The following is a 25,613-nucleotide window of genomic DNA, read 5'->3' as shown; positions in this document are numbered from 1 at the left end:
TGTCTAAACACAAGAGGCATGCGTGTTCTTGCTTAAATCTTGGTGTGCTTTGTGTATTTCTTCAGGATCTATTCACTAATCCAGCATGAAACTTTGTCTCTAGTGCAGGGCGACTGGTCTTGTATCCGCCCCTTTGTAGTTTTCTGCAGGCAGCCTGTAGTGGTAGTGTAGTGTAGTGTGCAATGATGTAGTGTAGTGTAGTGATGATATCACTGCTACTTTTTATGGTAATATCCCAGCTTGGAAAGGCACTCGCGGGCAGAGCCCTCTTTAACATCGTCTTGATTTGTATTGTAACTGTAATGTATTCCTTATATTGTGAAGTGCTGCGCAAACTGTAAACGCTATATAAATCCTGTAAAATAATAATAATATGGTGCACACAAAGTGGGTTTATATCCTTTGTGGCTATTGAGGATATTTAAATTAAGGTTTTTGTGCTCGGAGTTCTGCTCACTTCAAATTTGCAAATGGGGACAATCGCATGAGTCTCATCAATTCCTCTATGAAGAAAACATAAAAAACCGGCGCACAGATGTAAGTTCAGTATAAAAGTGACTGTTTAATAAAGGTTAAAAGTAATGCACTTACAGGATATTAAAAAACATCTTGCCTGCCACGCATCAGAGGAATGTCCCATCTCAGCTGCTTGTCCAAGATTGTTATCAGGATATGGAGAGAGCAGAGTCTAGTCCAGTCCAGAAAGATTCCAGGACGCCTGTGCTGGAAGACACAGATCTGATCCAGTGGCTGAGCATGCGGCCCCTCACTAACATTCCACCAACGATTGACTCATTTTCTTCTTGCTCTGTATAGGTCTTTTATAAAATGTTATAGTTGTATCGTTATTTTATCATGATCATTTTTAATATTTTTTTGTATTATTACTATTATGTTTTTATTGCCGATCACTTTTATGATGCATTCCTGGCAGCAATTTACCACTGTTGGCTTCCTCCCACTAGTTGGTGCCAAAGCGCGCAATGCTCACCCTTTCCCCTATATAAAGGACTCTGTCCACTCCACCCTTAAGCTTGACAAACGAGGTGAAACTCTGAAACGCGTTGCGTAGCAACACCTGGCACCTGACGACCCGGAAGTACTCAGCAGCCGTGACCCCGCCTTGAGGAGAACCAGCCATCGCAGTGCTCAGCCACTGGATCAGATCTGTGTCTTCCAGCACAGGTGTTCTGGAATCTTTCTGGACTGGACTGGAATCTTTCTGGACTGGACTGGACTCTGCTCTCTCCATATCCTGATAACAATCTCGGACCAGCAGCTGAGATGGGACATTCCTCTGATGCGTGACAGGCGAGATGTTTTTTAATATCCTGTAAGTGCATTACTTTTAACCTTTATTAAACAGTCACTTTATACTGCACTTAAATCTGTGGGCCGGTTTTTCATGTTTTCTTCACAGTGTTGTTACATGGGTGTCTCCCTATCCAACTAACTAGGCTGCAGGATCAGTGCACATATCTTCTCTTGATTAATCACCGGTTTAGCTGGAGCTCCCGTGACACTATCAATATACAGTCAATCTAGTTGCTATCCATAAACAATCGATCTAGTTGCGCAAGTCGATGACTTCTGTTTTATATCAATTCCTCTATGCAACTCATGCGAACAGCTGCGAGCAGGAAGCGCTGTACAATGGCAGCTGCTAGTGCCCACGATCGCATGTACTCGCACATGCTGCGTTCACCTGTTAGACTGTTTGCGTCCAAGGGCGATCGTCCGCAGGTAATCGCAGCATGCGTGAACACATGTACATGGCCCTGGGCGCTGGCAGCTGTTATTGTTTTGTACAGCGCCTTACCGTCGCAGATGTTCACGTGAGTCTCATGGAGCAATTCATGAGACTCGTGATCAGCCCCATTCTCAAGTGTGAAGGGGGCTTAATGTTTGCTAGAGCTTCTCCAACAGGAAAAGTGCTTCCATGAATGTTCTCACAGAACATTATACCTAAAATACAATAAGCAGCTGCAGATAGTGTGACATACTAGCACAAAAGACAATAACATAATCATCAAATGCTACAACCTTTATAAAACCATTCTGTAGTATCCGGAAGCTTGATGTTTGTGGTGTGAACAGCCCAGTGGGAAATATCGTCCGCTCCAATCACACCTGCCAACTATTTCTTTTCCAGAGTGTGTGTCATTTTCAGCTGTTTGTTTTCCCACCTCAAATTCTGTTTGGCTGTATGCCTAACGCTTCTGCTGTACATCAGTGAACAAAACAGAACGACATGGAAAGACGTATCACTTGCCACGTGAGACAGAACCTTCCCATTGTAAGACTACATGACAAGGTCACTGGAGATTCCAGCACATTATCCACATTTCCAATTCTTCTGGTCTGAGGAAAAGCCAAGGCACTGTAAAAAAACATTCTAAATGCACCGTGCAAGGTGTATTTCCAAAATTGGCATAACACCTAATTTATATTTAATACATGTTCCCATTTAAACAGCATAACTTAAAAAATAAAAATGCTGCTTACATAATACTTCTTCTTTACTTGCTTAAAAATCCTAAATAGCTTCCCCCTGTAATGTTAAGTAGGGGGGCTGGTGAGTTAATGTTTACCACAATTAACCCTGTCTGTACTATGCTGTCAGATCACATTAGCTGTTTATAACCTAAATGTTCATACTGCCTCTCTTACCAAAGGGTTACAGATCTCAAGGCTTGGGTCTGTTATTGTATGGTACTGAACCTTCAATCAGTTTGTCCTTCCAATTGCACTTTGAAATTGTTCACAATAGCTTGCAGTCCTATTATAAACCTGATCCAATACAACAACTAGAAAGGGGAGTGATATATTTTTAAAACATATTTGTAAGTATGCTCTATGAATGGGAACACATAAACATATAGAGTGGCTTCTCAAATTTGACTGCAAAAGTGGAAATACACTTTAAAGAACATTCCCAACCAAAGATACATTTTGGTGGGGCACTGCTCACCATTCTCAAACCTTGGGAAAGGTAAACTGTGTCCCATGAAAAAATGGGCTGTATACTGAAGCCTTTCTTTATTTATTAGATTTTCTCTTGTTAAAGTCCTGTGAATGCACACTACAACAAACATAGGTATGTGCAGTATGAGATACAGGGAGCTTTTTGGCCGTCTGAGGTCGGGTGAGGATGGGCTTGGGGATTTGTTTGCCTCCGCATCATCTCCCCACCCAACTCTGTCTGGCATCCTACCCAGCTACTGGCAACCATTGACATCACTGTTTGCCAGGAGCTGAGCGGGATGCCAGCCAGAGCATCCCATGTTGCTAAGAGCTGGGTGGGGAGATGTGTATGGCCCTTACACATCTCCTCACCCCGTTCTTAGCAACCTAGCATGCTCTGGTTGGGAACATTGCTGCAGCAGAGTGGCCATGCCACTCTGCCTGACGCCCCCCCCCCACATGATCCAAAGAGATGCCGTCTGAGACAACAGCCTGCCTAATTATAGGGAAGACCCTGATTGATGGATAGATAGATAGATAGATAGATAGATAGATAGATAATGCATGTACACAGAAACTTAAAGGGTTAGTTCACATTTCCCACAAAAGTCACCATGCATCCAAGCATTCCCAGTGTTTCAGCTTTTTTTTCAAAGCTGAAACACCTACAGGCCCCACACGGCCTCCCTTGAACCTGTCAGAAAAATTTCTACTATGAGTGACCCTCCCCGCACTGCCAATATGGCAAAACAGCCTCAGCACTGCAGGAATGAGCACTCTTCCTCATTCAAAGCCCGTGCATGTGCAGTGCGCTCTCTCTTCCTCTGAGAAAGCACTGCGCATGCTCAGGTTTGTAATGCGGGCGGAGTGCTTGTTCCTGTGGTACTGCTGGCACACACCCAACGTAAGGTGCATCCTGCAATCTAGGCAGTATGGGGTGGGTCGCTCTAGGAGTTTTTCTGACAGGCTTGGAAAAGGCCATGCATGGCCTACAGATTTGACATTTACACAAAGCTCCTTATATCAAAGCTGAACAGTGGTTTTTTTAAATCTACTGTTGACGCTTAAATGCATGATAACTTTTTTTGGCAAGGTGAAGTAACCCTTTAAACATCTACCTGAAAATGACTGCCCCATAACTCAGCTGCTAATTGTATTTGATTTAGGAGTTACTCACCACTACAGGTATTTGAATCAAGCAAGCCTCAACTCACTAAGCTGTGAAGCATGTATTTACCATCATCATCAATATATACAAGTCTGTCACACTTGCCCAATATTTAGAGAAAAGCATGAGTAAACACTGAATAGTTGTCAATTAAATACAACAGAATCATCTGTAATGAGTGCAGTCTGGAAGATACATAAACATCAAATGTGTATGCAAGAACCTGAGTAATGACTGTGAAACAAAGCTAAATAAAGGTTCAAATGTAATACTTTTATATGAAAGTCTCTACATTTCCAAAATATTAGACTCAGTATTGAGATTCTGGTTTCATTTTGGGTGTTAGCCAAAGACATATAACAGTCTGCTGAATTGCCATGCACAGCTATGGATCCTTATGGTTTCATAGATGATGGCGGTGGAGAGAAAATACTCGGAGATGCCTTCAATTTTTCAAAAGCACACGTCATATTTTTGGGCATAGTGTTAGCAAAATACGACTACTACAGAATGAATGAATAGCCAACTCAGAATTTAGCTATAAAAGATATGAACACGACCCTCAAGGGTAAGCAGGCCTACCCTGACGAATACTGCAGTGACCAAGGATATTGGGAGCATAAGCATGTTATGTAACACATTTAACAGATTCCAAATAAATGATTTCCTGTGTTGGTAATCCGTCCTTTATCTGCCTGTGTTTGTGTCTAGTCATATCACGGTTATTAAATCTAAAAATAAATGAAGCGTGTGTGCTTAACCCGCATTTTGGAAAATCAGTGGCATCTCTCTAGACTTAAAAATTGATTTGCATGATATTCCTTCAACTATGGAATTTTTAAGTTTTGATTTAAATGCTGACAAATTATTTTATTACAAGCTGTTAGTGGAATATAACATATCTTTTCAAAGTGTTTCTGTTGTGTTCTCATTTCCCACAAAAATGGGCTGAAAATCTCGGCTTATACTCGAGTATATACGGTAGTTACACTTGGCCACATATTGCAATATTTCTATTTGACATGTGCTTGAAAGCATAAGAGTATCATAAATTAAGGTCAGCAGGGTCACCAAAACTAGTGTTCCTATTGGAAGATTTCCCATCTATTCCTCTTGATTACAATCCAAAACTTGTGATTTTCTTTTACTCTCAGTGACAACAATCACCAGGACAAATAGTGAAAGTGAATCTCCCTAACGGGGACACAGACAGCAATAAAAACCGGAAAGGGGTTTCTAATCCCTGTCTACCCTCCCACCTTGACTGCCTTTAGGCAAACACTTAAGACTCATCTCTTCAGGGAAGCCTATTCCACCTCAACTTAACCACTGAACCATCATGTTTTCAAACAATTCATCCCCACACAGCTACCTCCTCATGTATCACTTCCCCCTCCTCTTTCAGATTGTAAGCCCTCAGGGGCAGGACCCTCCTTACCATCTTGTCTTGAATTGTTTTGTGATTGTAATGTCTTCCTTATATTGTAAAGCGCTGTGCAAACTGTTGGCGCTGTATAAATCCTATATAATAATAATACTCTATCCATAACTTTAACAAAAATACGTTATGGCTTCACTTGCACTTTAAGAAGAGGCAAGACAGAGATAGAATTGGAAAACAAGGAAATCATATGAGAATAAAATATAGGCTTGTGATGGTTCTGAAACCATGATAAACCCTAATTAGATTTTTCAACATCTACTGTAAAGAGCGGTAATGATGCATTGAGAATTTCAGTTTACTGTAGTCATATAATAAATTGATGACTTGCGTTTGGTCACTATGAGTTGCCGCAGTTTGTGCATTGATTATTGCTTCACTGAATAAATATAAACAAGCATGTCAGGGTTAGATGGTCAAACACAGCAATCGGTATGAGTCCGCGCGAGTTCTACTAAAGGCTACGCTTTCACCATAGTAAAAATACTAAATGAATTAGTAGTTTTGAACATTTTTTAATATATAGAGACTGATTTGATGTAATCACAAACTGAAATTGAACGTGCTAGAAAAACGCACTAAAAAAAACTAGCATGGAAATGCAGATGTACAAGTGTGAAGGGAGACTTAGGGGTCTATTTATAGCAGAGAAAAAAAATCATTATCCACTCTCTGCAGGAAATGCGGTGTTTACTCCACTGTTATACAAGATTTTATTAGATATTCCTAAAATGCAGGCTGTGGTTACACATACACTTCAAATATGCATGCTTGCCATGGCACAATTATAAAACCAGCACACTTCCATCCAAAAATTAAAGAGATCAAGAAAAGCCTTTTTGATAAGTGCTACAAATGAGAATAGAAATTACACTAAAACTTGCTATACACGGATGGAATTTCATCTTTTTCCTGCTGAATCTTCCAGAATTCAAACTGAAGGCGACGGTGTCGGCATAACCCAGCTCAACATAATTCAATGTTTGGATCAACTTTTGTTGAAGGAGTCAGGTGGAAAATTGTGACTGCAACCAACCATGGGCCTATGTCCATCAGAATACAGTAGCTGACAGGAAAGAAAAATCACTCGATTCCACTCGATCCAAATCATGAACTAGCAAAATGTATTCCTTAAAGAAGAACTCCCAGAATTAATAAAAGTTGCCCATGCAGTCGGGCTACCCCTGCACTGCAAGGGCTAACAGCTCATTCCGATCTAGGGGCTGCATAAAAGCAGATATACTTATCTGATCCTCAATCTAACCTGGCTGCTAGATCAGTCCCTGTAGACTCTTCTCCCCTGTGCTCCACATGTTAAGGACCTATGACATCATCAGGTCTAATGCAGGCCCATTCTCCTGCATACCTTCTCCAGAGTGGAGGGGGAACATGAGTGAGAAAAACAAGCAGTTAACCCTTGCAGTGCAAGGGTAGTCCCACTGCAAGGGTTAAAGTGACATTAAACCCTCAGATTTGTTAACATAAAACAATACTGTAATGTGTGCCTTACTGTAATCCATGATTGTTTCCCTTCTCTTTGCTGCGCTTCCTTTTAAATCCGTATCTCTTCTCATGCTCTGCAAGACTTCTGTTTTGCAGCAGACTGCCTTGTCTCTGAAATGGCTACATGGTGTCTGTGTGTAGGTTTGCAACCTGAGCCAGCACTACAGGAAGAGGCACTCAGCTGCAAAGGGAAGTTCTCCCCAAGCATGAGAAGACATGAGGATTTAAAAAGGAAGAGCAGCAAAGAGAAGGGAAACTACCATGGATTAAAGTAAGGCACACATTGCAATATTGGTTTATGTTAAAAAAAGAGGGTTTAATGTCACTTTAACTTTGTTCATTCCTGGAGTTCTTTAAATTATATATTATATACATTATCTGAAATATATTCTAATAATATTCATAACAATGTATTTAAAAGTATCCATAGTTGTGCTGCAAATGAGAAACATGACACTAAGCTGCCTCCTGCTTAGTGTAATCTGCCATTTACAAAAAAAAAAGGCATGAAAATGAAACCTGGTGGTTTACTTGTATGAGAAACAGGAATATTCCCAGCTACACCACCTTCATTTTATAGTCTTCTGCTCTTATAACCTCCTGCATATTCATCCGTGAATCAATGTCATTAAACCTTTTGCAATTTAATAAATTAGTTTATGGAAATGTATGTCATTTGTATATTGAGGACTTTTAAACTGTAAATATATACTTAAAGCTGAACTTCAGAAATTATATTTTATGGATACTTGATCCAGATTGGCTCAATGTAGTATCCAGATCTGATATCTGGAGGACTTCTGGGGATGCTTAAAATCATTGTAATAGTTTGCACTACAAGTCAGGATAGGTAGTCTCCTCCAGCTGTGGCTCCAGAGGCTTCCCCTCTGCACAAGAAGTCACTCAATGGGCACTGCCGCCATTTAGAGAACGCCTTGGATACCAGACAGTCTTTGATTGGACGGCAGAGGCAGATGACATCACAATCTCCACCTGGTCCAACCAGAGAATGCCTTGTATTGATTTAAAAAAAAATACATCAGTTGTCATCAACCCCCCTGGAAGATGAATCACATGTGCAGAGGTGCTACACATTGAGCCTGTCTTGCTTTATCCCTGCAAGCGGGTCCAAGAAAGGACCAAGTTAATGTATATGTACCACATGGACTAGGGGGATATGTGGACAGTATATGGCCATTTGGATTAGAGGTATTTAACAGAGCTTACATTGCCATCTTAAGGAACACCAGTTTGTCACAGTGGCCAGCTGGACAATTTCTTATAACATTATTATAACTTATAATAATAACATTATAAATTGTCATTTTGGATACCAACTCGGTGGATATGTGGTATTACAAAACATATGCATGGCCATACAAGGTTTAGAACTGCACAGAAAAGAGGTTGCTGCGTGTTTAAATACAATATATTGACAAGGGCATTCAATAAGTTTACACGTGAGCGGACTAGAGATCATGGTGGCACCTACTGGTTTTTAAATGGGTATTCTATGTGACTGTTTGTCTTTTTCTTTTTGTCAGAGAAATAAAGTATCACAGTAATATTTTATTAGGTCCCATTGGTGAGATTTGTGTAGGCTCCCCAAATAAGTTCTCTCGGTATGAAAAAAATACAACACATTCTTTTAATGGCAGTGATGCCCAACGAACGACTCCCTTTGCTCAGTGTGCAGAGCATAAGCCACCGGAGCCTCAGCTGGAAGAGACCAGCTATTACTGAATGTATAGCCAATATCAGATATGGATACTTACACTGAGCCAAGCTAGACCAAATTAAGTATCCATAAAAGATCATTCCTGGAGTTCGGCTTTAAATGAGTAAGCAATGCTTTGGATTGATATGTTTTTAGGACACAGTTGATTCAACGTACACCTATATTATGGGACCTGTAAAGTTCCCCTAAGCAGTAGGGATGCACCCATACTGAGCATTTGGGTGAGTACTTGATACTTACCTCCAATTCCTAATTGGCAGGGAAGCCAGCTTGATGCTGATTCACTGGGAAGCCAGCTTCCCAGCCAATCAGCATGGAACCAGCTTTCCAGGCAATCAGGAAGCCAGGCGGCGGGTAATGACACTCCGGTCAGCTTCCTGATTGATGGGAAAGCTGGCTCCATGCTAGCAGAAGTACCAGTATCAGTACTCAGTATTGGCGAGTACCAAAAGATAAATATTGGTACTCGTACTCTAAACCAAAATACCGCTATCGGTGCATCTCTACTAAGCAGAATGAAAGAATAACTCTAAACTAGCTCTGATGCCCCCGGTTGGAGCCATTAGACGTTCCACCTTTGGCTTCTGGAAATCAAAAGATGCTCCACTCAGGAGCAAAGTTAACAAGTATTGGTGTTCATCAGGCAGTCTAGCAGGAGCTGGTGTCTTTTCATGTTAAATATCCAGTCTCTTTAAATTCAAAGATCCAAACACATCCTATAATTTGGTAATTGGTCATTGAAAGAAATTAATCTTATGCTAGTCTTGCTAGTCTCTGAGGTTGGAGGCTTGGAGCCATTTCTTATGCAATTTACCCAATAGACCAAAGCAGCCCACCCATACAAAGATTTTCCAATAAGAGAAAAAAATTATTTTGTGTGAAGTAATGTTTTTCCTCTTTACTGATTTATTTTTAAATGCAATCATAGTGCAAGGTTAGCAAAGGCTAAGTTAACCTTTTATACCATGTTCTATTCTACTCTCACATTTAGAATGAAACATGGACCTTAGTGCCATTCCCCAAACCCCTCACCCACTGCAGCAAAGGGACTCAGTGCTCAGTAGAGTGCAAGTGTGCTGATGTCACCACACCTGTAGTCCTTGAATTAATTCTGCCAGCTCCATAACTGAAGATCAGTACCTCGGCATAGACTTGGGGATGAAGGAACAGCCTGCAGTAGACAGAGCACTGCAGCCGCAATCCACTGATGGTGGTTGCAATTCTTTGCAGCCTCCAATGTAAAAAATACTAGATACGCGCATTTTTTCTTTTTACGATTTTTTGGCAAAAAGTGGAATATGCCTTATAGGAATGTATAATCTTTTCAATTTTTTTAGATAAACATGTTAAGGAGATGAGCTTTTATCAATGTTTTTAAAACCATTGTCATCTAGTGAAAAAGTACTCTACAGTGGATCAAACAATCTGGAAATCACCTAATTTATTCCACTGAGGTGAATGTACCCGAGTCACAAGAGAAGACAATAAGAGCGAGCACCTGCAGTTATTTTTATGAACAGCTTGGAAGGTTTACCTAAAATCGCTAATGTTAGGAGCCATTATATAACATGTACTTTTCTCAGAATAAAAATGCAAGCGTTAGCTTTGTTTCCAGCACTGAATGCTCTTCAATGGTTGTGGCTGTAAACATTATTAATTCTGTTAAATCACAGCAAATTGAGTGTCTAATTTCCATTCTCCAAAAGTCAGAAGATTCTAAAAAAACAGGTTAACAGTCGCAGCGCCATGATAAAAATCTAGCAAAAGAAAGTGCTTGTTCACACCTGTCATGGCATTTCCTGCATTTCCAAAGAAAAGACATTAAAACCCAACACTGGGAAAAAATGGTAATTTACACACTGCACAGGGTGTATAAATTATCACTAAAGAGCTTCATGTTATGTTTGGAGGGCCACTGCAATGTATAAAAATCTTACCTTGCAGCATGGCGGCTCCTACACTTCCATTCCGGGAGTGAAGGATGTAACTTGAGCAGTAAAGTGCCCCAATTGCATCCTCGCCCCTCCTCGCTACTTGCCCATTTCGCAAAATGCCTTGTATTTTTGTCAAGCAAAGGTGTCCTGTGATTGGAGGAGGAAAGCAGGGACTGGGATGTCACATCATCAATCCTCCTCCAATCTCAGAACGCCTTTCTTCGAGGCATTTTGTTAATAGGCAAGTAGTGAGGAGGGACGAGGATGCGACTGGAGCGCTTTAGCTTTAGCTGCAGTTGTATCCCTCACTGCCCTCAGCGTCCAGAAGCTGAGAATTATGTGTAGCACCCTGCTGCAAGGTAAGATTTTTATAAGCAGCCATCCACACATAACATACATATGTTTAGTGATAGTTTACACACCCAGTGCGATGTGTAAATGATCATTTTTTTCCCCGGGCATTAATAGGCTAAGCTCCTAATAATGCAGCATGTTATAAGAAATCGCTTGTATGTCGCATTTTTGGTGCCTATAACTGCATTTTGCCATCGAAGTCAACTTGAACAAATCCCTTATTACATGCGAGTCTGGCTTCACACCTGCTAATGTCCTAATAGGCACCGATAAGCTTTTGGCACATACACTGTATATGTTATAGGGGTCCTCCTAATAATTTCTGAAGGGTGCTAAGTACACATCCGTATAATATTGTGCCACAATTTAATCATGTAAAAACACAAGTGTGGTGCTGCAGTGCATTGGTATAAATTGAGTAGGTATGTTTTTTTACTTGTTGAGGGCCCATAGCAAGTGAATTGACAAAGGTGCCAGCACCTGTCAACATTTCAAACAATGCATATACTGTAGATGTTAATGGCCCTAAAACACAGTTCAGTTTAAACAACACACCAATGCACGGTTAGTGAGCAAAAATCCTGCTCCAGCATGTCCCCCGATACCGAGTTATTCCACCATTAGGTGCTGCCATCTTGCATCCAGCAACGAGAAGGAAACACCACACTGAAATTCATAGCCCACACATCATAGACACTTTTCCCCTTAACACATCAGTTTAACTCACACTAACGTATGCATTTCATGTGAACAAAGCCTAAGTGCTAAGCCATTAAAGACACAGGATAAATATCCATAAAGCGTGGCAGAAACAGTTATCTGCTGACTGTGCTGACCTTTATGCAGGCTAGACGTTAGAGAGTGTGTACAAGTTAAAGGAGAACTATGGGGTTGAGGCTTTTCCCCATAGTTCTCGTTAAGGTAACGGGAGGACACAAACTAGCGTCCTCCCGTCACCTAAAGCTCAGTATACCGCGAGTTGCAGCTCCCGGTATACTGAGACGCCACAGTATACCGCAAGCTACTGCTCGCGGTATACTGAGGCGCCGCAGCTGAAGCGGATCCCGAAAATTATGCCGGGATCCGCCCAGCTGCGTGAGTGACAGCTGGCTCTGCCTATCTAGAGGGAGAGCCAGCTGTACCCTCCCCTGTCTGATCCGCCAGTCAGCGCTGGCGGATCGGAGCGGGGAATCCTCCCCTGTCACAGCAGAGAGCTGTGACAGGATCGAGAGGTGAGCGAACACCGGTATGTGTTCGCTCACCTCCCGATCTACTGAGCCGACCTGTGACAGTCTCATTGTCACAGGTCGGCTAGAACTATGAGGTGAGTGAAAAGCACTCATCTCATAGTTCTCCTTTAAAGTGTATGTCAAGGCAATTTTGTTTTGAAAAAATGTTGCATATTTCTGGAATACATGCACATTTCTTTATGTTTTATCCCTTTAGATATGGTGCAAGTACAGAAAAACAGCTGTTGATGGGCCAGAAATATAGTGTGCTCCTACCTTCCTCCCTGACATGACAACAAAGTGTATTTTTGGCTCTCAATTCCTAAGCAGGTGGTGTCAGCCCTGCCTCCCTCATTTCTGATGGATTGCAAAGGGCACAGGCTTCTCCTTATCTCCTCCCCCTTCCTTATATCCATACCCCTCACTGTACCCTGGTAGAGAGCACAGGATGTTATCAGCTCATTAGACAAGCCTGGCAAGATCAACAAGTATTGTTTGCACTTTTTGAACAGATATCACAAAACCCTTTGAATTGAATAGTTAGCAGACCAAAAAAGGGAGCCAATAAGAGAAGTTCATTGTTAAAACATTGTTACATTTCACTGTGACACTCTAACCCACAGCAGCTTCCTATATTTATTCTGCCTAACCACAACACCTCACCACATCTTCTCACCCAAAACCCCACAGTTTCCTCAAACCATGAGCTAATAGAAGCTTAATAAGATATGGGGTTATACAGAGGTGCCATAGCAACAGTAGAATGCTGGATTATATTTAATTTAATATTTAAAATATATTGAATAAAAAAAAAATGTAGACAATGGGACAAAGCTTTAAGCTCCGTGCTCAGACAAGAAAAGGGAATAGGCTGTAAGCAAAAGTGTAAGAAGAGATCATCCAACCAAACGCCACAGAGGAACATCCAATTGAAGCACTTAGAGACTCTGCAGCAGAGAAATTGAAAGAAGTGAAAACAGTTCTGTACTGCAGTGCTAAACTTAGCAACTAATCAATGGTGTACTAATTATCAGAGCTGCAGATTCTGATTGCTGAATTCAGGTACAGGGAATAATGAAGGCAGCAAAAAAAAACATATATATATTACACATATATACACAGACACACACACATATATACAGACATTTTTGTTATAATGTGATAATTCACTTTAAACAACACACCAGTGCATGATTACTGATCTGCTCCAGCCTGCCCCCCAAAACCGAGCTATTCCATTCCATCATTGAGTGCTGCCATCTTAAGCTGGCCATACACCTTACAATTATCTGCAGATTTTCTGTGGTCAGATGGAAAAGGTGCAACAGATTCCTCCATCTACACTTAACTGTGTGGATGGAGTAATCTCCACCTGGGCCAATCTGTTGCACTTTTTCCATCTCACCACAGAAAATCTGCAGATAATTGTAAGGTGTATGGGAACCTTTACATGGATAGCAAAGAGAAGGAAGCGCCCCACTGATATTTACAGCCCACACTAGAGCTGCAGCTAACGATTATTTTCAAAATCGATTAGTTAGCCGATTATTAGGTTCGATTAATCGGATAAAAAAATAAAACACATTTTACAAAATGGCTCCAGTGATGGGACTACTAGTTTGTATTGAGGTTGCAGTCCATCACAGTAGCAAGCTTGGAGCGGAGGAAGTAAGAAATAAAAAAAAGTGTGGGGTGCAATATAGTGAAATGAAAAGTGTAAAATTATACAGCAATGAATGCAGAATGGCACCGCTATAGAGGACTACAAATCCCAGCAATTGTACATTATACAGCACAATGCAGTATACCATCAGCTATATAGGAATACAACAAATCCCAGCAATACATTATACATACAGTGTCTAATGTATTGCTGGGATTTGTAGTCCTCTGATGGTATAATATTCAGCACAATGTACCATCAGCTATAAAGGACTACAAATCCCAGCAATACATTATAGAGCACCACGTGTGGGAAAGTGCAGGCTTACCTGAGCAGTCTTCCAGCAACTTGCTTCTGAGATCAGGCCTGTCTATCGTCGGCTGTCGTGCCCCCCACACCTCCTCCTCCTCACTTCTTCTCCCCGCATCCCTGTGCCGATCGTGGATTTGGGCGGGCGGTGGGCGTGAGGCAGGAGGAGGTGCGGCGTGTGGATGTGGGCGGGTCTGGCAGCGGCAAAGGTGGGGAGGAGGAGGTGTGGAGCCGTGAACAGGGCAAACCAATCGGAAGCCGATTAATCGATGATTTAAAAAGTTGACAACTTTTTCAATCATCGATTATAATCGATTATGTCGATTAGTTGTTGCAGCCCTAGCCCACACATCAAGGACCCTTTTCCCCTATTGAGACCCAACAGCATACTCTTGCTGTGTGCAGACAGCAGAGATTTTCTGGGGCCCATTCACACCTTTCCAGTGCGGTGCATGGCAGTAATGCACTCAACACGAGTTACAAATGTTCATTTTGAATAGCACCCAAGGGCACTAAGACAACACAGCTCCATAGATTTCAATACACGACAAAGCACTTGCGTGCGTTGTGGTGCACTGCATTGCCAAAAATAGTTTTTTTTTATGTTTTCGTGCATTGCCAGCCCATTTGTTATATAAAACCACAACGCACCAGAACGCCAAGGTCTGAATTGGCCCTCGGCCTTTGTGTAATTACTGTGCATTAGCCACATGGGGCCTATATGTAGGTCTATATACATACATACATACATACTTCAAAAGCAATACCCAATCAAATCAATAGATATTCTATGTCCTGTTAATGTCTATGGAGGTGGCAACCATCAAACAAATTAAAAACACGAGCAGAAACATGAAGCTAAAATGGATATTCTTCACACCACAGACAATGCATTAATATGACCAAAATACACATGCGGTTCAATGCATTGTAAACACACACTGCAATGATTATTTATGTCTAAGGCATGTTTGGGCAACTCCGGCCCTCCAGCTGTTGTGAAACTATAAGTCCCATCGGGCATAGCAAGATTGAAAGCCATAGACATGACTCCTTGAGGCAGAGGCATGTTGGGATTTCCAGTGAAAGCACAGCTGGAGGGCCGGCTTTGCCCACCCCTGGTCTAAGGTCTCATGCACACGGGTGTATTTGTGAGCAAATACAGGCATATTTGCATACAGCATAAGATAAACTTTTGTCTGCAGCGGCAGGAAGAGGCAGATGCTGCGGTTTACAGTCCATAAGATTGTATGGACAGAAAACTCTGTAACTGGTTGTATGCCCATAAGCGCGCACATGCAAGGGGTTTCCAAAAGGCATCAGAAACTCCTACCTGTGCTGTGTAAGCGCTGGTCCCAACCTACTTTTCTCAACAGAATAGGACATAGTAATAACATAGGAAACAATAGGATCTAATGCAGATTGCCTTGTTCTTGCTCTGAGACTGCGCTGCAACCAGACTTCAACTTTTTTTTTTTTCTAGTAGTGGTTAGGAGTATTGCCTCTATCTTAATAGAACCCCTTTCCAATTCACTGGACCTTTTATTTTTTTTATTAAAGTAAAGCAAAAAAAATAAAGCAGATCAGAAGGATAAAATAATTAGCCCCAGTGTCACGTCAGCAACATTTTATCAAAATTAATTTCATATTCCCGAAAATAATGGGTAATATAACTGAGTGTATTCTACTATAGCAGCCTTTATGTATTCACAAATCAAACCACCTTATAATCCCCATCCCCCAACAAATTCTAATGATATAATAAAGCCAGCAAAAGGACCTGAACCGACCGAGATGTGCTTTCTCACATAGTTGTAATTTTTACAGCAATTAACAAATATAACAGAATATTTCTATTTTAAGCCTGATCTCTGCACAGGGTATTAGAACATCACCATAGCAACCATCGGAGACACACACAAAAAAAAACCTGCCAATTGTTCCTGCCATTCTGACATAAAACCATATCAGTGACACTGACATTTATCAGTACAGAATGGAACATGAGAATGCTGATTTCAACCAAATCTGTTTTAGTTCAAGTAGAACAAATTCATCATGACGACATAGTTTGCTAATCCAACCTACTGAACAGCTGAACCCGAAATATCATTATTAAATATTATTATACAATTTCCATATGCACAATCTGCTCCCTGAGAGCTTTGCTACCCGTGTGATTTGGATTTCTAGTAGCATGACATTACCTCTGTGACAGTCACATTACTTGCAGCATTTTGGATTTCAATAGATTCCAAATGAAGCTTCTGTTATCTCACGTCATGTATGAAAACATTCAGTAATGTTCAGTTAGTATGGTTCATGGCTCTGTTACACTACAATGTTGGAAATGCTCTATATAACAAAGCCAGTGAGAATCAAGTTGGTTATCTTGCCAGGCAAAGTACATGCAATTCTATATGACTTCAGTTAAAGGCATATTCCACTTTTTGCAAAAAATAAAATAATAATAATAAATGCACCCATATTGCAAAAAGAAAAATAATTAATTTTCTGTAGCCTGCAAGGCATTGCAATTGCAGTCAGTGGATCCCGGGTGCAATGCACAGGCTCCCTTAGACTCTTCCTTACCCCCATGTCTGTAAACATTCAATTATGAAGATGGAGGAAGTTATCTAGACTACAAGTGTGGTGACATCACTGCATTTGTACTCCATTGAGATCTAGGAGTCCCGCAAGGCATTGCAACTGCAATTAGTGGATCCCGGGTGCAACACACAGGGTCCTGTAGACTCTTCCTCCAGCCCCATGTCTGTAAACCTTCTGTTATGAAGATGGAGGAAGTTATCAATGAACTACAAGTGTGGTGACATCACTGCACTCGCACTCCATTGAGATCTATAAGTCTTGATGCCGCAGTTTTTGCATTCACAAATCCCTTAAATGGATCTGTCAATAAATGATGCAGCTGTGAGGGCAGAGCAACACAAAGCCACCCACAAATTCAAAAATACACAGGAGCCTACAGGGGGAAGCATCTTATGATTCAGGTAATGGGGGCGGGGCTGTGGAATGGCATCAGGGGTCCCCAGAAAATCTCCCATTCTTCAGGGCTCAGATGTTGTAAATGGTACGACTCAGAGATGGCATAATAACCAAAAATTATTCTTAGTTGGAAGTTACACAGTCACTGTGTCATCTTGTGTCAGCAGCACACAGTACAGTATAGTACAGAACAAATATTAAAAGGAGTTTGGACTCCTGAACCTTTTCTTTGGCGCTCTCATTGCACTTAGTAGAATCTCAACTCTAGGCTCCCTGCGTCAAGGGGTGTCCTGTTGTGTGGAGAACAGCCTTAATGGAGCCACTATGCCCTGTTATAATTTGACAGACCCACGGGAAGTTCAAATCCAGGGCCTCATTTTTACATGTTTGTTAATACAATAACTGGCAGTGGAGCTTTCCCCATCTATGCTGTTTAGTAATTTTCTCTCATTCAGCCGGTACATATGTGTATGGCTGTCTTTTATTATCTTCATAAACAGGAGAATATCAGCCACCCCAGGTCCAGCAGTCTTGATACATATAGTCATCCTAAATTGGGCCAGAAGACTAAAAAAACGAATTATCCACTTTCTGGAGAATCTTCCAGGCATTAACAGAATCTGAAATGAGTCACTTGAATTCTACTGTCTGCTGCTGCTTGTTGTTGTGAATGACAAGCACCAACAGTTTATGCTACTCCAGCAATGACAGCTCAAATGTCTTCAGATTAACTGTAGGGTGTCTTTCCACTACTGTACTACTCTGCCTTCTATAAAGACATGAATCATTGTGTACCAACCCAAATTATTACCGTATATACTCGAGTATAAGCCATAGAGTTAACACCGCGGATGTCAACTGGTTAAATAAATATTCATGTAATTTTATTGGGATCTATCTTCATTTTGTACATTTACCAGTAGCTGCCTCATTTCCCACCCTCGGCTTATACTCGAGTCAATACTTGTTCCCAGTTTTTTGTGGTAAAATTAGGTACCTCGGCTTATATTCGGGACGGCTTATACTCGAGTATCTACGGTATTTTTTTCTGTATATCATTGTTCTCCAAAGCTTGATAATCTTACCAAAGCTAAGATTAAAAAGGTAATTGAAAACACACTTAAACATGAACTTTACCCTTATCTTTAAAATGACAACAAAGTCACCTTTAATAGTGTTTAGTAATGACAAGCTACAAACAGATACTTCTAGATAATTGAAAGCTTTTTATTCTTTACATACCTAATTTTATTTTCCTCTTCATTCTTCACAGTGGCCATTTTTACTAAGGGCAGATGAATCCATCCCCCTTTACTTTCTGGAACCCTAGTACATGTGACTAGGACAGGAGTCTATGCACATCATCTTTGTGGAGGAAAATGCCTTTCCCTGCGATCTTGCAAGATTTTGTTGTTTATAAATGAGATTTCCCAGCAAGGTACTGTGATGTAACCCTCCCAGGATGCATCACTTAGGCATGGGCAACATCACTAATGCTGGAAAGGACCAGGAAGTGAAAAAACAGTGATTGCAAGTAAAAGCCAAATATGTTTGTTAAACTAATGAATGTAAGATGATTTTATATCAGCATGCAGAGCTGCAAATTGTGTGATTTTTAGTGAAAGGGGGTAAAGGACCACTAAAGGGTTAGTTTACCTTTCTGCACATTTTCCCAAAATCCCTTATGCTTTCCATCATCCCCCAGCACATTGCAAATCACTGTTCAGATAATGAAAATGCTGGCCCTTTCCGTTTCAATATTTTTATTGTTTAAAACAAAGTAGACATAAACAATGGGTTCACAGTGCTCCAAAATAGGGGTTAGTCAAGGAACAATACAAACATAATGAATGCAAAATCACATCCTATGATATGTAACATCAAGAGCAGGCAGGTGTCACACCTGTAGTCCTGTGACAAAAAAATTCAAATTTTGTGTACCATCAAAGTGAACAGGTCTTACACCTCGTAGAGGAGAACCCATGAGGAGAAGGTAAGACCAAAGGGGAAGGGAAGAAGAGGGAGCGGGGTAGAGACCCCCCAGGGAGAAAAGAAAGAGGAAGGAAGCAAGAGGGGAAAGGGGGAAGAGTGAAGGTATCCCTCATACCAATAGTGTTGGCAGCTCCCACCTTGGACCGAAATTCATTGTTTTTGACCAGCCTCAGAGTCGGCCCCGCCCCTCCTCCAGTACCCGAGCCATTTCAATGCTGGCCCTTTCCCACTGCAAACCTTTAAGCCCTGCAATGCTTCTCTGTAAAAACCTCTCAATGGTCAACTTCCCTCCAGCCTGGCTAAACAGCAGGATGGGCTAGACTTTAGAAGTGTGCAGCCATCCGCCGCTCCTGGCAAATTTAAACTGAACCGATGCACAATGCATGTGCGTTTTGGCGCATATTTACTCCCATTTATGCTCATACGGCGTTGAAAGCCATATGTACGTAAACTTATTCTATTGGCTAGAATATTCATTGGTTCTAGCCACTAAAATTAAGTTATGAATGCAATTGCATGCTTATGTGCGTAAATTGCACCACTAAGCTCTTCTCTGATTGCAGATTCGGTGCATTTTGTCTGCCCCTGAACTCTAAAATACGGATCTAAATACCATAATGTGCATGGACACATTGGCTGAAACAGAACTGCGTATAGAGACATACAAAAAAAAAAAGAGAAATGTTTTTTAAAGTAGTGTTTAAAAATAGTGAATTACAAATTGTGTATTTCAATGCAAATATTGTGCCACTTAAAAAGATTCCCAAAATCAGCACAGTGTAATACTGCTGACAGCTTTTCTAAGCTTGGAAACTGTGAGAGAAAAAAAAATCCATCAGCATAAAAATGACCACATAAATCTATACACATCCACACCAGACCTCATCAGAATACACAATCTCACATTTCCTGTTTGATGAAGTGCCCCTATACACCCATTTATAGAATATGGAACAGCCAACTATAAATAGGTGTATACAGGGACTATACATATATACAAGTATCTACATAACCTTATCCTTTGTAGAGAAGCACATCTATGCAGGAGTATGTATGTGAATGCACCTAGATAGGTGTCAATATATGTATTTATCCTACAATACTCACATACATAATAGATGTATACACACACACACACATATATACACACACACACATACACACACACATATACTCTGGGTGAATTAACAAAGGGAATATGTCATTTTTGTGGCGTAAATATAGGCACATTCAGCCAAATCAACAATGTTATGAGATGAGTTCTATGCCCATTTCTCTCCATGAGCTAGTCTTTGTTAATTGTCCCCATTGTGTATGCACACACGTACACACACACACACACACACATCATATTAAAAATAAAACATTTGATGCAATACTGTAAACTGATATTAAGTTTAAAACTTCTACCTAATAGAGCGGCAGCTGACACTAAGTAATAATAAACTTTTGGATTCTAAATAAACAAAATATTAAAAAAATGTGACATTGTGATCATTGTTTATATATATTCTGTTTTTATAATAGAAGATAATTAGTTCATAAACACACAATTGCATTTTTAGCGCTGCACTGTTTACATAGAATTCTGTAAATGAACAATATTGAATGGTGCCCACAGTTTAGCTACAGGTTCCTAGACAAAAAGAGGAAACCCGAGCCAAAACAGATGAATATTTTAATTTGAAGAAAAGTCTGAGGCCAGTCCAGCTGCCTGCTGTCACTTGGAAAGGCCAAGCCATATCCACTTTCCCTGTGAAATGTAGCCCACGGATGAGGATCTCCATGAAGATCATGCAGCCATGTGTGTTTCTGTAGATGGATCTGCTCCAGAGTCAGGAGCCCACAGTACAAAGATTATGTGTACAGTAAGGTCTCATTCAAACCGACTTTGACAGATAAGCATTAATAGGGCCCCATTTACATGGGGTGATCTGGAATTCCTGCGGCAAGAGCCTATGGATTCCTGAAGAAGGACTCCCAAGTGTCCCATTCAGTTGCGGCCGTTGTACCCATTGAAGTAAATAACGGTGACAGCGGCTGCATGCGTAAGCGACAGTCTGTATGTAATCGTATATGGTATGGTTACATGCAGTTTAGGTTAGATGAATGTCCCTGGACTCATCTATCCTGCCTCCAGGGATAATCATCTCCATGCAATCATACTATATACGTTTACATGCAGACTGGCGTTTACAGATGCGGCCGCTGTCACCCTGTTATTTACTTTAATGGATACAGTGGCCGCATCTGAACGGAACACCTGGCATTCCTGCCACAGGAATCCATTCGTTCTTGCCCAAAGAATGCCAGATCGCCCCATATGAATGGAGTCTTGGTGTTCACTTGCGTTTAAGTGTGTTCAGTTTAGCTGCGTTTAGAGAAAACTGAATTCTGCATGTTCAGGTTTCAATTAGAAACGCTAAACACAGCTAAAAGCATGTAAACGTGAAAAGAGAGTGCATCTACATGCAAAAGAACTTGATCTGGGGTGCATAAAGTTTGTTTATAGTTCCCGAGTTAATGTCTTCTGCACTTAAAGCTGCACTCCGGGGAAAATAACAAAATACCTTGGCAGTGGGGCTCCCCCTGCACTGCAAGGGTTAAATGCTCCTTTATGCCTAGGGTACAAGGAAAAACCACTTCTACTTACCTAATTCCCAGCTCCCCTGGCAGCCGGCGCTTGTCTCTTGGCACTCCAGGACGTGGGCGGTCCCTCGGCGTCCTAAGGCAGCGCTATTGGTCATGCTCTGTACTTGATGACATCAGAGGGTGACCAAGAGAGCACCTCAGGGAAGACGCTGCAGGGGTCGGTTGCATTGTGTGGATGGAGCATGCGGGAGTGACAGCTCAGGTAAGTCTTTTCCTTTTACCCCAGGTATAAACAAACATTTAACCCTTGCAGGGCAGGGGTATTTTTTTTGTTTTGTTTTCCCTGGAGTTCAGCTTTATATAACCTAAATGCAGGAGTGCTAGTGTGTATGTAGCCTCAAAGACAGCAGTAAGAAACATGTTCCTGCCCATGATTACAATAAACACAAGCATTCACCACAGCCTGCTGGGACTGGAGAGACATGTTAACCCTTCACACACATATTACAGTGTACGGAAAATAAGGAAAAGTGCAACCGAGTAGCTCTAGGTGCCAGTGTAATTGCAGAGGGCTCGTCCAGGAATGTGGGGACGTCACCTAAGAATGTGGGGATCTCACCTAAGAATCGAAATCATACCTAGGAATGTTGGGGATATAAAATGTTGGGGATCTTGCCTAGGAATGTTGGGGGTCTCGCCTACAAGTGAGGAAATCTCAACTAGGAATGCTGGGATCTCGCCTAGGAATAAGGCAATTTCATCTAGGAATGAGGGCACCTTGTCTAGGAATGTTGGGGGTCTCTCCTAGGAGTGAGGGAATCTCACCTAGGAATGTAGGGATCTCACTTAGAAATGCTGGGGTCTCACCTAGGAATGTGGGGATCTCACCTAGGAATAAGGGAATTTCATCTAGGAATGAGGGAATCTCAAATGTTGGGGATCTCACCTTTGAATGAGGGAATGTCATCTAGGAACGTGGGGATCTCCCCTAGTAATGTGAGGAAGTCGGCTAGAAATGTGGGGAGCCAATCTAGGAATGTGGGGGATCTCCCCTAGCTATGTGGGAGACTTACTTTGGAAGTGTGGATTTCACCCAGCAATGTGGGTGGCTTACTTGGAAATGTTGGGGACTCATCTAGCAATGTGGGGGCTTACTTGAAAATGTTGGGGGGCTCACCTAGGAATATTGTGGACTTGAGTAGAAATGCTGGGGACTCACCCACCCAGCAATGTGGGTGGTTTACTTAGAAATGTTGGAGACTCACCAAGCAATGTGGGGGGCTTACCTAGAAATGCTGGGGATCTCACCCAGCAAGTGTGGGTGTCCGGTGCTCCTGCTAACACAGCTGTGTGTCTAGACGATGGAGTATAGAATTGCTCTCCGTGTCAGATCCAGGCACAGATAAGTGCCGCATGCCTCCGATAATCCCGGACAGTTCTCTAGATCTCCGCACACATCGTCCTCCACAGCCCGGCGATCGGATCTCACCCAGGAGACAGGTCAGAGCTCGGCCGGCCGGGGAGAGGACTACAGCTTCTTCTCCGGTGTCACTGAGCTGCAGCCTTCCCCACCCCCCCCCCGCTCAGCCCTTCTCCTCCCTCCGGATACGTAGCCGCTTCCCCTCCCTACACGAGGGCCGGACACACCGGAGGATGCAGAGCCGCGATCATCGGACGGCTCTGATCGCACGGAACTCCCTGCCTCTGATCGTATGGGTCTACCCGGCTCTGATCGAACGGCTCGGGCTGGTATTCGAGGATGGGAGATGATCGATGTGTCCCCCATCAGAGGATCCCCGGCTAAAGGATCACACAGCTCTGACTATAAGAAGAATCCTCTGTGATTCATGGAATGCATGGGGCTCATTCACACCGCATAGAAAACACAGTGATAGTGAACCCAGTGTGGTTGTCATGCGTCTTGCTGCGTTCGCACTTGTGCACAGCGGCATAAAAAGTGATGCGTTTAGATCTGTACATTCACACTTTTCACCCATTCACACCTATGTGTTTCGTGGACACATGGCAAACATGAACAAAAATGCGCACTTTGACGCACGATCATGGAACATGTCAAAAATGTGCAACGCGTTTGCAGTGCCATTATTTGTTAATGGTACCCCAAACACAGTTTAATGGCACCCTGTACTCACTTTTCCCCTGTTGGAGAAAGTTAAAACATGGAAAATGCATGGAATGCATGTCGCAGATACATGAGCTACTTTTCCCGCTTGTGATGTGCGCGCGGCATTCATTGAAATTAATGGGGATTTGTGTGTCAGACACAGGAAAAAAACAAGTTAATACACACACATGCGCCACGCATTCCCGCTACGCCAAGGTGTGAACGGGGGCCTACAGTGTATAGTTTTTTTTACAGATCTGAACACCGTAGTATTGCATATTATGTGTCCACGCACCAACTGCGCTGTGCTACGCAGACTATTCTGGGGTCATCATCACTGCGTAATTTACACTTGTGCACATGTAAACATTTTACAGACATATATATGTCTGACCGCATGTAGAGAGAAGCCCTAAACTACTGTTTTTAGGCCAGCAAGATCCTGCGTAGATATTATTATTATGCCCGTGTTCATGAGCCCTAAATGTACTCGCCTTTACATGTGTTTAGAAGCAGGGGTAGGCAACTCCGGCCCTCCAGCTGTGCTTTAACTACAAATCCCATCATGTCTCTGCCTCTGAGAGTCACTCCTGTAACTGCCAGTCTTGCAATGCCTCATGGGACTTGTAGTTTCACAACAACTGGAGGCCCCATGTTGCCCACTCCTGGTTTAGAGTATGTAATCTGCCCCTGGACACACACAATTCTGTTTTCTCTAAAGACAGCTAAACTGAGAGCACATAAACGCACAATGTGAATTACGTCTCATTCAAATAGGCCTGCACATCCGTACAGCGTGCATGCCCATGCAGAGAGCAGCTCCTGGGTGAGACAGGTGCAGCATGTAATTGCATGCAGCCACCTATACATCCCTAAGGGAGGACAATGCTACACACTAACCTGAGCCTGCAGATCCGGGTGCATGCACTTGGATGCACGGTGTCTGAAAAGTCAATCTAGGAAGAGAAATCTAAGTCACTGAAAGGGGGGGCGTTGCTTGAGCGCCAGGCACTGGGACAGATTCCCTTTAAATAAGCGCCATCCCCTTAAGAGGCGTACAATGAAGGTTTCATTGGCCGTGACCAAGAGACCTGGAAGCACCGCGTGCCAAGGAAGAGTGGAAGCCTGGCAGTGTGGAACGAGGAAGGTAACTGACAATTGAGTCTGCCTTGAACAATGCAGCCCATAATACGAAATCACCAGCACTCCATACAACGTACAGACCTTGAGTAAGAGGTTGGGGCTCGAAGTGACAACACGGATAGCGCCGTGTCAGATACAGTCCATAATAGAAGTCACCAGCACTCGATGATATGTGCAAGAAGTAAAGCACTTTTCATTCAATCGTCACATGCGTCAAACAGCCAACGTTTTGGGGCCACGCAGGGTCCCTTCTTCTGGGCGACATAGTGGAGGATGCGGCTTTTGAGACTCACATGTGGACAACAGCGAGGTAACAGGAAGCGGCTGGATCAGGTCTTGGAACACGAACAGACTTGAACACTGGCCAGTTATCTGTCTAGGCATATCATCATTCTAGCTAAGATAAATCCCGAGGCTGGGTGACACCCGGAGCGTTTACCGGGTGTCACCCC

At 42.3% G+C, this 25,613-nt stretch overlaps 1 protein-coding gene across 1 annotated transcript in view; it reads right to left on the bottom strand.

Annotated features, from left to right (window-relative positions):
- Positions 1-25,613, bottom strand: part of TJP1 (tight junction protein 1) — a 331,960-nt gene that overhangs the window by 101,091 nt on the left and 205,256 nt on the right. The gene's annotated exons all lie outside the window — the stretch shown is intronic.

This window comes from Nanorana parkeri, unplaced genomic scaffold (assembly GCF_000935625.1).
Source record: "Nanorana parkeri isolate BGI_ZX_2015 unplaced genomic scaffold, ASM93562v1 scaffold459, whole genome shotgun sequence".
Lineage (NCBI taxonomy): Eukaryota > Metazoa > Chordata > Amphibia > Anura > Dicroglossidae > Nanorana > Nanorana parkeri.
The sequence above is the reverse complement of the archived record's forward strand: the minus strand, read 5'-3'. Positions and strand labels throughout refer to the sequence as shown.